Here is a 15,924-nt window from a genome sequence, read left to right on the forward strand (position 1 = left end):
TGGATGAGGGCGAATGTAGGAGCCTGAAAGGAGCCTTTAGTAAAAATATTAAAGGTAGTGACAACATTTGAACCTTCCCATAAAACATGGCCTCCTGGCACTGTAGACTGGAGGCTGCAGAGGTCTGTAACAGCCTGTCCAGAAAAACACATTGCCTCCTTGGGGTCTTCAGAAATAGGCTGTTCCCAATGCCTTGCTTTTCTTCCTTTAAATGTTGTTCCACTCAGAAGAAGCTGAATAGCACCTGTGATGGTGAGAAAGATGTTTTCGAGGGTGATGAAGGAACAAAAGGCTTACAGAGATCACCTGGATCCTGAACTCTGCTACAAAAGTAGCAACGGATGCAATTGCGTCAAGAAAATAACACCAATAGCCAGTCTTTTTTTCTGGAAAGTAATAGCAGACATTCTTTTTTGCTTTATTCATGCCAATTGGGTTGGATAAAATTGCAGATTAAATGTTCACCTATTTCTAGGTTACTAAACAGGTCTTGTGGAACTTTAGCACTAAATCCAAGAGTGCCAGCAGTAGTATTTGGGCTGAATGCAAGGTTCAGAAAATATATTTGAACTCTTCTTTCTACCTGCTGCTATTTTAGCATTATAATGTTAGCATCTCAGTGTTCAGCATAATGTTCTATGCAGATTTAGTTACCTGCTCAAATAAAGATATACCCGTTCACTTTTATAGTATTTGAAAATATGGACATTACTATGGACATTACTATGTTCTGTCAATTCCAATTGCTGTTTTCTGCCTACACTCATAGCCAGGTTACTAGTGAGTGCAACTAACAACTCTCCTCTTTTGAGTCATAAGAGTCATACAGCAAAGATGCAGACCCTTTGGCCTAACTTGTCCATGCTAACATGCCCCATCTAAGCTAGTCTCATTTGCGGCATTTGACCTGTATCCCTCTAAAACATTCCTATCCACGTACTTGTCCAAGTGTCTATTAAATATAGTTACAGTACCTGCCACAACCACCACCCCATCTCTCCCCCCCCTTTCTTCTCTCCCCCCCCTTTCTTCCCCCCCCCCCCCCCCTCCCCCCTTCTTCCCCCCCCCCCCCCCCCCCCCCCCCATAGCAGGGGACCGCGGGTCAAAGGAGTTGGAGGAATTGAGTGAAATCCAGGTTAGCCGGGAAGTGGTGTTGGGTAAATTAAATGGATTAAAGGCCGATAAATCCCCAGGGCCAGATAGGCTGCATCCCAGAGTACTTAAGGAAGTAGCTCCAGAAATAGTGGATGCATTAGTAATAATCTTTCAAAACTCTTTAGATTCTGGAGTAGTTCCTGAGGATTGGCGGGTAGCAAACGTAACCCCACTTTTTAAGAAGGGAGGGAGAGAGAAAATGGGGAATTACAGACCAGTTAGTCTAACATCGGTAGTGGGGAAACTGCTAGAGTCAGTTATTAAAGATGGGATAGCAGCACATTTGGAAAGTGGTGAAATCATTGGACAAAGTCAGCATGGATTTACAAAAGGTAAATCATGTCTGACGAATCTTATAGAATTCTTCGAGGATGTAACTAGTAGCGTGGATAGGGGAGAACCAGTGGATGTGGTGTATCTGGACTTCCAGAAGGCTTTCGACAAGGTCCCACATAAGAGATTAGTTTACAAACTTAAAGCACACGGCATTGGTGGTTCAGTATTGATGTGGATAGAGAACTGGCTGGCAAACAGGAAGCAAAGAGTAGGAGTAAACGGGTCCTTTTCACAATGGCAGGCAGTGACTAGTGGGGTACCGCAAGGCTCAGTGCTGGGACCCCAGCTATTTACAATATATATTAATGATCTGGATGAGGGAATTGAAGGCAATATCTCCAAGTTTGCGGATGACACTAAGCTGGGGGGCAGTGTTAGCTGTGAGGAGGATGCTAGGAGACTGCAAGGTGACTTGGATAGGCTGGGTGAGTGGGCAAATGTTTGGCAGATGCAGTATAATGTGGATAAATGTGAGGTTATCCATTTTGGTGGCAAAAACAGGAAAGCAGACTATTATCTAAATGGTGGCCGACTAGGAAAAGGGGAGATGCAGCGAGACCTGGGTGTCATGGTACACCAGTCATTGAAAGTGGGCATGCAGGTGCAGCAGGCAGTGAAGAAAGCGAATGGTATGTTAGCTTTCATAGCAAAAGGATTTGAGTATAGGAGCAGGGAGGTTCTACTGCAGTTGTACAGGGTCTTGGTGAGACCACACCTGGAGTATTGCGTACAGTTTTGGTCTCCAAATCTGAGGAAGGACATTATTGCCATAGAGGGAGTGCAGAGAAGGTTCACCAGACTGATTCCTGGGATGTCAGGACTGTCTTATGAAGAAAGACTGGATAGACTTGGTTTATACTCTCTAGAATTTAGGAGATTGAGAGGGGATCTTATAGAAACTTACAACATTCTTAAGGGGTTGGACAGGCTAGATGCAGGAAGATTGCTCCCGATGTTAGGGAAGTCCAGGACAAGGGGTCACAGCTTAAGGATAAGGGGGAAATCCTTTAAAACCGAGATGAGAAGAACTTTTTTCACACACAGAGTGGTGAATCTCTGGAACTCCCTGCCACAGAGGGTAGTCGAGGCCAGTTCATTGGCTATATTTAAGAGGGAGTTAGATCTGGCCCTTGTGGCTAAGGGGAGCAGAGAGTATGGAGAGAAGGCAGGTACGGGATACTGAGTTGGATGATCAGCCATGATCATATTGAATGGCGGTGCAGGCTCGAAGGGCCGAATGACCTACTCCTGCACCTAATTTCTATGTTTCTATGTTTCTACCTCCCCTCACCTCTTTCCACTACCGCCCTCTGCTTCCTACCATAAAGCCAATTCTGTATCCTAGTTAGCTGGCTCTCCCTGAATACCATTCGATCTAACCTCCAGAGCAGCCTACTATGTGGAACCTTATGAAAGGCCTTGTTGAAGTCCATATAGGCAGTGTCCAAGGCCGTGTCTTGGTCAACCTAAGAGAGTACTTTTCTTCTAAATGTCCTGCATGTTCTGAGAATTGTGTTTGATATCCTTAGGAGTTATGCTTTAGTAATAACATTTTTTTATTTTTTTTTTATTATTTTTATTAGAAGTACGGTAAGTTACAATAATACACAACACATATGTCTTAATACATTTTTTTGTACCGCTTCATTTTTTGAGCTTTAAGAAAAAGATAGAAGTAAAGGAAGTAAGGAAAGTGCGCAAGAGTCGTGAAGGTGCAAGAGAGTGTTGAGAAAAGAAAGCCCCTTAGAAAAGAAGTTAGAGAAGGAAGTAAAGAAAGAAAGTAGACCCTAGAAAAGAAGGAAAAAGAAAGGAGAAACAATCGCTCTAATATAACATTAAACTCCGCAGAAAGGGGACTACCAACCAAGTCTGTTTTTGTTGCCAGATCCTGGTACCATTTATTTATTTATTTATTTTTAAAATTACTATTGCACCTCATGCTTGTAATAGTTCCAAAAACGTAGACCACGTCTTTTGGAATTGGTCTGCTTTGCCTGCTAAGAGGAATCTCATCTCTTCCAGATGTAGTGTTTCAAACATATTTGATATCCACATTTTTATTGTTGGTGTGGGCGCATTTTTCCAGAATTTAAGTATGAGCTTTTTTCCCATTATTAGCCCGTAATTGAGTAAATTCTTCTGAAACACGTTTAGTTCAGGGTTACCTTCCGATATTCCAAAAATGATCCATTCTGGTTTTGTTACCAGTTTTATTTTGATTAATTTTGTAAAGATATCAAATATTTCATACCAGAATTTTTGGATTTTTGTACAAAAAACAAAAGAATGCGCTATGGTAGCTTCTTGACACAGACATTTATCACAGATGGGTGAGACATTAGGGAAGAGTTTATTTATTTTAGTTTTTGAATAATATAGTCTATGTAATGTTTTGAATTGGATGAGAGTATGTCGTACATTGATCGAACATTTATGCTTTAGTAATAACATTAATGGGCATTATTTTCCAGGGCTATGTTTCCAGTTGGTAAATATTAGACCAATGTTCCTTGTATTAGTATAAAAAAACAGTTTAAATTATTCTATGATTTTTTATTCTCTATACCTGTACTACATTTAATTTCCTATTTTTTAAAAACAGCCACAAATCATCAACCACCTTATAAAACGCAAGTGGCACAACTCTTCAGGTCTTGGTTAATTTTAAAACTAGGTCTGACATTCTTTGACTTTATTTAATAATTCTCATCACATTTATTTCTGATCCATGAATTTGTTTATCAGATAAGTGAATGTTTATTTCTAAGATAGATGGTCAGTGAAGTATAAACTAGCTAAAGATTACGCTAATTCACGTTGGACCATGAACTCAAGCCAAGCACAAAGGAAAGAAGAACGCCTGTGAACAATAATTTTAAATGATTCATGTCATAGTTGAAACAAGTGCAAATTTTCATTTTCCCCTAAGGACTAATATTTTCAAATATGAACAAAAATATCTAGACCTATTATATTCCACCTTTATGCAAGAAACTGCTCTTTCACAACAAACTAAAATAATTGTATTGGTGCCCATGGGTTTAGAATATGTGTTTGGCTTCAGATCAAACTTTTAAGATTGTAATTTTATTTTATCACATAATCAAAACTGATGTGTATTTCGCTTAGCAGAATGAAGAATGACATTTTCAATTTCCCCGCATTATTTGATTTTCTGCTGGTTACACATTTGAGAAAAGATTCACTTTGTCTGAAAGCCGAATAGGTAACAATAAAATTAACAAATCATCCATCGTAAACTTTCAGGTGAAAGTACTCACAAGTTGCTGTCACGCAGGGAGTTCCAGAACTCAGATCCAGCAATGATGAAGAAGCTGCAATTGATTTCTGAGTTAATGTAATGGAGTAAGGAAATATTCCCAAAATTCTAGAATTCCCTGCTGGTTATATATTGAATATGTAAAGACCTTCAAGAACTATGTATTATGAATTTTAATGTTTCATTGAATCATTCATTGCTGGTAATTCAGTATCATGCACCGTCAATTAAGATATTGGTTAGTTCAATTACTAAACAGGAATGCAGAAGAAATTTATGGACTCTATATTGGAGATGTTTGTGATATTGATAGACAATAGACAATAGGTGCAGGAGTAGGTCATTCAGCCCTTCGAGCCAGCACCACCATTCACTGTGATAATGGTTGATCATCCACACTCAGTACCCCGTTCCTGCCTTCTCCCCATATCCCCTGACTGCTATATTTAAGAGAACTATCCAACTCTCTCTTGAAAGCATACAGAGAATTGACCTCCACTGCCTTCCAGAGAATTCCGCAGATTCACAACCCTCTGTGTGAAAAAGGTTTTCCTCATCTCCGTTCTAAATGGCTTACCCCTTATTCTTAAACTGTGGCCCCTGGTTCTGGACTCCCCCAACGTTAGGAACATGTTTCCTGTTCTAGCGTGTCCAATCCCTTAATAATCATATGTTTCAATAAGATTCCCTCTCATCCTTCTAAATACCAGAGTGTACAAGCCCAGTCGCTCCATTCTTTCAATAGACAATAGACAATAGGTGCAGGAGCAGACCATTTGGCCCTTCGAGCCAGTTCCTGCCTTCTCCCCATAGCCCCCGACTCCGCTATTTTTAAGAGCCCTATCTAGCTCTCTCTTGAAAGCATCCAGAAAACCTGCCTCCACCGCCCTCTGAGGCAGAGAATTCCACAGACTCACCACTCTCTGTGAGAAAAAGTGTTTCCTCATCTCCATTCCAAATGGCTTACTCCTTATTCTTAAACTGTGGCCCCTGGTTCTGGACTCCCCCAGCATCGCGAATATGTTTCCTGCCTCTAGTGTGTCCAAGCCCTTAACAATCTTATATGTTTCAATGAGATCCCTCTCATCCTTCTAAACTCCAGAGTGGTCTCACTAGGGCGCTGTACAGCTGCAGAAGGACCTCTTTGCTCCTATACTCCTCTTGTTATGAAGGCCAACATGCCATTCGCTTTCTTCACAGCCTGCTGTATCTGCATGCTTACTTTGAAGAGCTAACAACATAATCAATTAACCTGAAGTAAAAGAGAATGGGGTTCTTTAGATAGAACAGTACTGATGGTAGATAGAGAACATTGAAAAGTACAAGAGTCCACCGACGTTTGTTCTGTACTTGGAATGGGCGGATATTTCCTGAGAGCAAATTATATCATCACATTCCCTGGACAAGACAGGACAATGCAGCCATACCTGAAAAGAGGAAGTAGATTGTTTTAGTGGAAGGAGGGCCAGAGATGTATAGATCACCTATAAATGTATTGGTGTCATTCAACCAGATGAGACCTTATGGGAATATTTAATGGAACATTTTTATCCATTGCTTTCAGAGATCTATGCAATATCCAAGCAGGAAGTATAAGAAACAGTTAGCATATCTGTTGCGAGTTTAAAAACACTGGATAAAAAGTGCAATATTTAACATCTGGTGATGCGGGATCATTTGGTGTGTGAGTTGGAGACTTGAAGAAGTCAAATAAAATTGTTTGATGCATTGCAAAGATGTTCCAATGAATGAGTAGATTAATTGCTTCTCATAGGACATGGCATGAGGTGTCTGCAGAAATGGTTACGGCACTGTGGCTGTGTTCAAGGCTGAGTTACATAGACACCAGTGTGCCTTCAGCTGATAACAAGTGGAAAACCTTAATACCAGAGAGAGGAAGGCAGTGAATTATGAGGATGGCTTTTGTGGAAATTACCCACCCTCAGAATGCCTATTCAGGTGGCCTAAAGTTCTAATTGCCACTAATTAATATATATTGCATCGGTACGCAAGTCCCTACAGAAAGTGACTGCATTTACAGACAGAAGGCCCCATTTGCTCTTGGTAGATGAAATTGCATAGATCGTGAAAAACAGCATTGTGTCCATGAAACATAAAGCGGCAAGATGACCGAAAGTAGACCCAGGTTGAGTTGGGTGCTTACTGAAATAATTATGTTGGTATGGTGGGTGATTTAAAGAGATTGAAGGTCCCACAAATGATATAACCTCAGGCCTGGATGGACGGATTTTGGCTCAGTGCACTGCAATCATAATGTGGCACGGGAGGCTGACAACAAGTCGTTATGATGCCATGCTTTTATTGTAGACAAAAAAGTTGTGGTTCACATGTTGTTCCTTGCTGTTGGATTCCTTGCTGTGGTGGATTGTCGTCCTATCATCTCCTCAGCCTGAAGAAGAGTCCAACTCGAAATGTCAACTGTCCATTCCTTCCCCAAATATTGCCTGATCTGCCTACTTCCTCCAACACTTTGTGTTTTGCTCAAGCTCCTTAAGCTATCTAAGAGCCAGACTGCCTCATTTAATTGATACATTTTATTTTTTTGGATGTCATCAATCATTTTGTAATAAAAATGATAATTAAAAACATCTAAAAATGTGACGTTTTAGTTTTTAACTTTTTAGAGGTGCCATATCTGCACAGACTGTCACAAAAAAAACATTGCTAATGTGTATGTACTGGAAGTCATCCAGAGAGAAAAGGTTACAAGTAATGACTTCTTGGCTTTGGTCAGCAGAGAAAAGATCCATGAAAACACATGTGAGAATTGTAATGTGAAGCACGGCTCGCAAGAAGGCAAGAAGAGATGAATCAAAAAACATTTAGATTAGAAATTGGTATTATTCAGTTTGTTATACTTTAATATTCAATTTATTATATACATTTATTGTCAAAGATGTGTTAAAAAGGCTCAGTACAGTATATTAAGTGTTTTTATAACTAAATAAAGACATTTCTCTCCAATCAGTTCAAAATGGTCTTCCCTTATTTTAAGGCTGTCACCCATTGTTCTAAACTTTTCAGCCACGGTTAACGTTTAAATTAAGTCTCTTCTCATTCTTCTAAACTCTAGGGAATTAAAGAGCCTTCTCAATGTATCTCTAGACTCATCATCCCAGGAATCGTTGTGATATTTCTTTGCTGATCTTTCTCGGTAGTAAAAGGCAGGCCGGCCAAAAATGGACACAATACTCCATTTATGAACATTCGAACTGTTGTTAGACCTCTTCACTCTTCTACTCAAATCCTCTTGCATTAAAAGTAATTTCCCCATTGTATTCCTAATTGCCTGCTGCACTAGATCTTCATTTTTAGTAACCTCTGTGCAAGGCCACCCACGTATTTTTGACCATCAATATTTCCCAACCTCTCAGTTTAAAAAACTCAGCATTTCTGTTTTTCCTACTGAAGTGAGAAACCTGCCATTTTTTCAGTTACCCTGCTGTTATTCACTCACTCAGCTTGAAAACTCTTCGCACCTTCATCATGACTGGTTTTCCTAAATACTTTTTGCTGTCATCAGCAAACTTGGAAATACTACTTTTGGCCCTCTCAGCAGCATCATTGATATATATTGTGAATAGCTGGAGCACAATTATTGATTCCTGGAACATCCCACTAGCCACAGCCAGAAGGACATAGTTATTCCTACTTTTTATTTTCTGTTTTTAACCAACTTTCAATTCACATTCATATACAACTGCCAACCCCATGTACCACTAGGGGCGCCAAATTGATGGTAGCCTCTGCCTACAGTCTGTCTGTTTTTTCCATCTATTTTTGTTTTATTTTTAGTCTATTTAAAAAGTATGTGTTGGAGTATTTCTTAGTATTTTTATGTGGGGGGAGGTGGGTAGGGTAAGGGGGAAACTGTCTCACAGTCACTTCCTGGCGAGGATGCGACTATTCTCCGAGTCACGTCCTCGCCCCCTCCCCCCCTCCCCCGACCAGAGATTCAGCAGCGGCGCAGCACTGGATTCATCGTGGGGCGGGCGATGCCTTACCTGGGATCACCGTTTGGAGCTCCGGAGTATTGGGCCTGCTGCTTCAACATTGTGGCGCCATGGTTTACTGAGCTCCCAGCCATGGGCGGCGCTGACTTCAATATCGCGGAGTCCTGGGATCCCTTTGCCGAGGGCCGCCAGTGTGAATCTCCGCCCAGCTCAGCCTGTGGACTTCGGGAGCCACGGTCTCCGGTAGGAGGTGGGCGATTTGGAAGTCCAAGCCACTAAGGATGTTCTTCCATTCCGAAGTCGAAGTTCCATCATCCCAGCGAGAGGACCTGAGCATCGGGCCGCCCATAGCGGCGACTGCAGGGGTCTCAGGAGGCCCCGACCACGAGCGAACAACAAAGAGGAGGATAACCAGACTGATTCCTGGGATGTCAGGACTGTCTTATGAAGAAAGACTGGATAGACTTGGTTTATACTCTCTAGAATTTAGGAGATTGAGAGGGCATCTTATAGAAACTTACAAAATTCTTAAAGGGTTGGACAGGCTAGATGCAGGAAGATTGCTCCCGATGTTGGGGAAGTCCAGGACAAGGGGTCACAGCTTAAGGATAAGGGGGAAATCCTTTAAAACCGAGATGAGAAGAACTTTTTTCACACAGAGAGTGGTGAATCTCTGGAACTCCCTGCCACAGAGGGTAGTCGAGGCCAGTTCATTGGCTATATTTAAGAGGGAGTTAGATGTGGCCCTTGTGGCTAAGGGGATCAGAGGGTATGGAGAGAAGGCAGGTACGGGATACTGAGTTGGATGATCAGCCATGATCATATTGAATGGCGGTGCAGGCTCGAAGGGCCGAATGGCCTACTCCTGCACCTAATTTCTATGTTTCCCTCACAGTGGGAAACTTTGATTCCGCTGTGTGGGGATGTTTCTGTTAAAGTCTATCGTATGTTGTGTTCTTTTTTATTCGTATGGCTGTATGGTGACCCCAAATTTCACTGTACCAAATGGTGCACGTGACAATAAATGTCTCTTGAATCTCTTGAATCTAATCTCATCCATCAAATCCTCATTGAAAATCTGCTGAAAATCCAAATACAACACAAACACTAGTTCTCACATAGCTACACAAGATATATCCACAAAGAACAAACATGATTTCCCTTTCAGAACTCCAGGTAGAATCTTTTCAATTAGAGCATTATTTTCTAAGTGTCTTGATATCCATTATTAAGGATTCCAGCTTTCTCTGTCCTGCTAATGTCAGAATAACATTTCAGTGGTTTATCATCTGAAGAAGGTTCCCAACCTGAATGTCACTTTTTCATGTTGTCCAGAGATGCTGTTTGACCTGCTGAGTTTCTCCAGCACTCTGTGTCATTTTGTGCATCAACTAGCATCTGCAGTTCATTGTTTCTACAGATCAGTAATTTCCTGTTTATGTCTTATAAATGAGGGTCATATTTGCTATCCTTCAATCTGCAAGCACCCATTCCAGAATCTAGAATTTTAGAAAATGATAATCAGTGTTTATTATATCCATGGCCACCTCTTCCAGAAGTCTGAGGTCCTTGAGATTGATCAGTTTTCAGGATCATTAACCTTTCTAAAAGTATTTCTTCAATTATATTGACACAATTTATTTAATTTCTTAGAATTGCTCCAGTTCTTAATTCTACATTAATTCTGGGAAGTTATTTGTGCCTTTCATCACGAAAACAAACACAAAACATTTGTTTAATGTCTCTGCTATTTCCTTCCTCCCCAATATAAATTGTACCATCACACTGCAAGGGGCCTACATCTGCCTTCAGAAACTTTTAAAATTTGTATCCATTTCTTGCAAGTTTACTCTCATTCTTTTTTTCTTGTTATTGTCAATATCTTGCTCATCCTTTGCAGATTCCTCAGGTTTAGAGCTACCTTCATTTTTTTGCCTACAATCCATGGTTTTACAACTGTCTCTGTTGCTTAAAGGAATGTACATATGCCTTGCTTCATTAAATGCAAGCCAGTGCCTGTCCACTGTGATTACAAGGGCCAGCCTGCTCCTCATGCCTTTATAGTTTCCTTTGTTCAGTTTAAAAACCCTGTTGTCAGATTGAACCACATCACTTTTGAATTTAAGGTAAAACTCTATCAAGAATGAGAGGCCGCAGATTTAATGTGAGAGGGAGTAAATTCCAAGGAGATCTGAGGGATACGTTTTTCACCCAGGGTGTATTGGGTATCCAGAACAGGCTGCCAGCGAAGGTGACAGAGACAGACACTATTACAACATTTAAAATGTATATGAGCAGGTACTTAGGTAAGAACGATGCAGAAGGATACTTGCCCAATGCAAGCAAAAGGGATTAGCAGAGATAGGTACCCTGGTCAGCATGGATGAGGTGGGCTGGAAGGGCTCATTTCTGTGCTGTATGATTCAATGATCGTGACCATTCTTTCTCAGGAGTCTTTTTCTAACATTATTTATTATGGAGCCACAAGAAACTGCAGTTACTCAAGTCTTGATCAAAACACAGAGTGCTGGAGGAACTCAGTGGGCCAGGCAGCATCTGAGGAGGCAATGTACAGGCGTTGTTGAAACAACCCATCTCAGAATGTTACCTGCCCATTCCTCCCACAGATGCTGCCTTACACACTGAGTTCTTCCAGCACTGTACTTCAATCAAGGTTACTAATTATACTTTCTCATAGCCCAGTACCAGAAATTAAATTACCTGTATTCTCGATGGTTCCTCAACATATTGATTCAGGTGCATTTCCTATACATTCGAGAAACTAATCATTTTAGTCGTGATTTGATTTACCCAGTTTACATATGTTAAAGTCCCTTTTGATGGCTGTATTTCATCCCTGATACATGCATGTCCTCATAAAAATTATGCTCAGCATCACCAAAACTTATTAAAATAGTTATGGAAAACGATAGGTCCATAAGTTAAAGTCTTACATTGGTTCAAGGCTAATTATGATGGCATTCGACAACAATGTACAGAACTGATAGGCAGAGGCTCTGAGCAGTTAAACGATGCCTGACAAATGGGAGGCATTTGAAACTGAAATGAGGAGAGTTCAGGGCCAGCACACTACTGATTCAACAATACTTTATTGTTACATGTACCTAGGTACAATGAAATGCTTTGTTTTAAACACCACCCAGTAAAATCATGTGGAAGACCTCACCTAGGCAGTACATAAATTGTGCCAAAGTTACAATAGTTCACAGAACAGTCCTATTTACTGCCTGCTGCCGCACATGGCAGCAGGACTCCCCCCTCCAGCCAGGTCCCCCTTCGTTGGAGTGAAAGGCAAGGTCGGCAAGATTAGGGAACCCTGGTGGATAAGGAATATTGGAGCACTGGTCAGGAGAAAGAAACATATGTCAAACAGCTGAGATCAAACAAGTCCAAGTATAAGTGATGTAAGAGCACGGTTAAGAAGGAAATCAGGAGGGCAAAAGGGAACATGAGATATCCTTGGCAGAAAAAGAAAAGGAGAATACTAAACTGACTATTAATATATTAAGAACAAGAGGTGACTAGGGGGAGAATAGGCTCCCTTAAGGATAAATGTGCTCATTCACATGTAGGCCTATGGAAGATGGGAGAGGTCTTAAAGGAATATTTCTAATCTGTATTTACGGAAAATGTCATAGAAGCTAGGGTGTTCTGGGAAAGTAATAGTGATGTCTTGAAACATGCTTACATTACAAAGGAAGACTTTTGGCAGTCTGGAGGCTGAAGGTCTGAACAAGTATACCCTAAGATAATGTTGGAAGCAAGTGACAAAATTGTTGTGGTCTTGGCAGAGTTTTTTGTATCCCTTTGTACTTCCCCTTTTCCCAACTTGACACCATCTAGATAATAATCTGCCTTCCTGTTTTTGCTACCAAAGTGGACAACCTCACATTTATCCACATTAAACTGCATCTGCCCACTCACCCAACCTGTCCAAGTCACCCTGCATTCTCATAGCATCCTCATCACAGTTCACATTGGCACCCAGCTATGTGTCATCTACAAGTTTGCTAATGTTACTTGTAACTTACTTCATCTAAGGTACTGGAAGACTTCAGGGAGGCTGATGGCAAACCTTTATTTAAGAATAGCTACAAGGGCACGCCAGGGAATTACAGGTCATTGAGCTAGACAGCCAAGCACATTGGGGTTCATCAATCAGAGTATTGAGTATAGAAGTTGTAAGGTCACGTTGCAGATCTATAAAATGTTGGTGAGACCACATTTAAGAGTATTGTGTTCAGCTCTGGAAAGATTTACAAGGATGTTGCCAGGACTCGAGAGCCTGAGCTAGAGGGAGAGGTTGAGCAGACCTTGGAGCACAGAAGTACGCGGGGTGATCTTATGGAGGAGTAGTATCATGGGAGGAATAGATCAGGTAGACGCACAGTCTCTTACTCAGAGTAGGGGAATCAAGAACCATAGGACATAGGTTTAAGGTGAGGGGGGGGAAAGATTTAATAGGAACCTGAGGGGTAACCTATTCACATAAAGGGTGGTGGGTGCATGGAACAAGCTGCAATAGGAGGTACTTGAGGCAGGTGCTATTGTAACGTTTAAGAAACATTTTGACAGGTGCATGGATAGGATAGGTTTGGAGGGGTACGGGGCCAAACACCGGCAGATGGGTCTAGTGTAGATGGAACATGTTGGTCGGTGTGGGCAAGTTGGGCTGAAGAGCCTGTTTCCATGCTGTATGACTATGTCTATATGATATCAGTGGTGGGGAAGTTACTGGAGAAGATTCTATGAAAGTGGATCTACCTGTATCTGCATTTGAAAAAGTAAGGGAATATTCAGCATGGTTTTTGTTTGGGAAATCATGTATCGTGAAATTAATTAAAATTTTTGAAGAGATGCCAAAGACTGATGAGAGCAGGGCAGGAGACATTATTTACATAGAAATTAGCAAGGCCTTTGACAAGGTCTTGCATGGTGGGCCGGTCTGGAAGATTAGGTCACATGAGATCCAGGGTGAGCTAGCCAACTGGATTCAAAAGTGGCTTGGAGGTAGGACACAGAGGAGTACCTTTTAAGATTGGAGGCCTGTGATCAGTGGTGTGCTGCAGGAGTTGATGATGGGTCCTGTTGTTTTTCATATACATTAATGATTTGGATTAAAATGCAGGTTGCATGATTAGCAAGTTTGTGGATGATTTAAAAAAATTGACGTTGTGATGGACAGTGAAGTAGGATGTCTAAAGCGACAACAGGAACTAAGTTAACGGGAAAATTGAGCAAAAGAATGGCAGATGGAATTTAACCCAGACATGTGCAAAGTTATGCATTCTGGGAAGTTAAACCAAGATAGCACATAATACCCTGAAAGTGGCAGGACAGGTTCACAAAGTACTGAAAAAAGATGTACAGCATACTTGCCTGTATTGGACAGGGCATTGAATAAGAGTTAGGATATCATGTTACAGCTGTTCATGACATCAGAGAGAACACATCTGGAATATTGTATGAAGTTCCGGTCGCCATACTATAAGAATTATGTGATTAAGCTGGAGGGTGTAGAAAAGATTCACAAGGACTAGATAGACTGGACTGTTCTTCCTGGAGTGAAGAAGGCTGAGTGATGAACTGAGAGAGGTTTATAAAATCAATCTGGATGTTGCCTGGGATGCAGATGTCTTTTAAACATAGTGCCTGTGTGTGATTCCACCACCTCTACTGGCAATATGTTTCAGATATCAACAACTCTCTGTGTAAATAATTTTTCACAGTTTCCTTCCTCTCATCCTTAACTTAAGCCCTCTTGTTTGTTCAATATCATAACTGATAGGAGCAGAATTAGGCCATTTGGCCCATCAAGTCTCTGCCATTCTATCATGGCTGATCTATCTCTCACTCACTACCCCATTCTCCTGCCTTCTCCCCATAACCCCTGACACCCATACTAAACAAACACCTTCTTGTGTTTGATTCTCTCATCAGAGTTATCAGAGCCATCCTATCAATATCCCCTCCCCTCTCCCACCCCTGTCCTGCCCCCCATCCCCATCCACCCACAGATCTCCTACCCCCTCCTCTTGACCCCTCTCCTCCACCCCAACAGACCCACAATCCCCCCCTCCTCCCCCCCACAGACCCCCCACCCCTCTCCTCCTCCTCCCTTCTCCCCCCTTTTCCTCTACCTCTCTTCCTCCCCTTACTCACCCCCCTCCCCTACCCCTCCCTTCCCCCTCCTTCACCTCCTCCCCATCCCCTCCCTCTCCTCCTCCTCCCCCTCCCCTCCTCCCTCCCCCCTCCCTCTCTTCCCCTACTCCCCTTCCACAGATCCCCCACTCCCTCCCTTATCCCTCTCCACCTTCCCCCTACCCCCCTCTTACCATCGATCCTATCTAATCCCTTATAACTTTATATACCTCTATTAGGTCACCCCTCAGCCTTCTGAAACACAAGCCCACTCTATCCTAAGTCCATTTCACCCCCTAACCAATTCAGGTAACATTCCTGGTGAATTTCCACTGTACTCCCTCTAGCGAACCACATCCTTCCCTTAGTGTGGCAATCAGAACTGCACACAATACTCTAAGTACTATAAAAGGTCAAGAAGGTGGCTAACCATCACCCAATCAACAGCAATTTGGGATGAGCAATGACATGCTGGATTTGCTCATGATACAATGAACAATAAATGAAACATATGAGATAAGCATCCAAGTATGGACTCGCCCTCTACAACATCCTACTCAGGGAGAGGACACGAAGAGCTATACCTGGAATGCTTAACACATTTATGATCAGTGAGCAACAATATCTCGCGGCTATATGTTCTTGACTCATTTCTCTGATTAAAGATAAGGTCATTCTACACCTCCATCCCCCACCAGGAAGGCTTTAAAGCACTGTTTCTTCCTTGATTGCCGCACCAGCTAATTTCCCTCTACCAACACGCTCTTCCACCTAGCGGAGCTGGTCCTTACCATTAGCAACTTCTCCTTCAACTCCTCCCACTTCCTCCAAATCCAAGGCCGAGCCATGGGCACTCGTATTGGGCCCCAGCTATGCCAGCCTCTTTGTAGGGTGCACTGAACAATCCCTGTTCCAGGCTTACACTGGCCCTTTCCCGGAACTCTATCTCCGCTACATTGACAACTGCATTGGGGCAACCTCCTGCACCCATGCAGAACTCACGGACTTCATTAACTT

The sequence above is a fragment of the Amblyraja radiata genome, chromosome 2 (genome assembly GCF_010909765.2).
Source record: "Amblyraja radiata isolate CabotCenter1 chromosome 2, sAmbRad1.1.pri, whole genome shotgun sequence".
Classification (NCBI taxonomy): Eukaryota; Metazoa; Chordata; class Chondrichthyes; order Rajiformes; family Rajidae; genus Amblyraja; species Amblyraja radiata.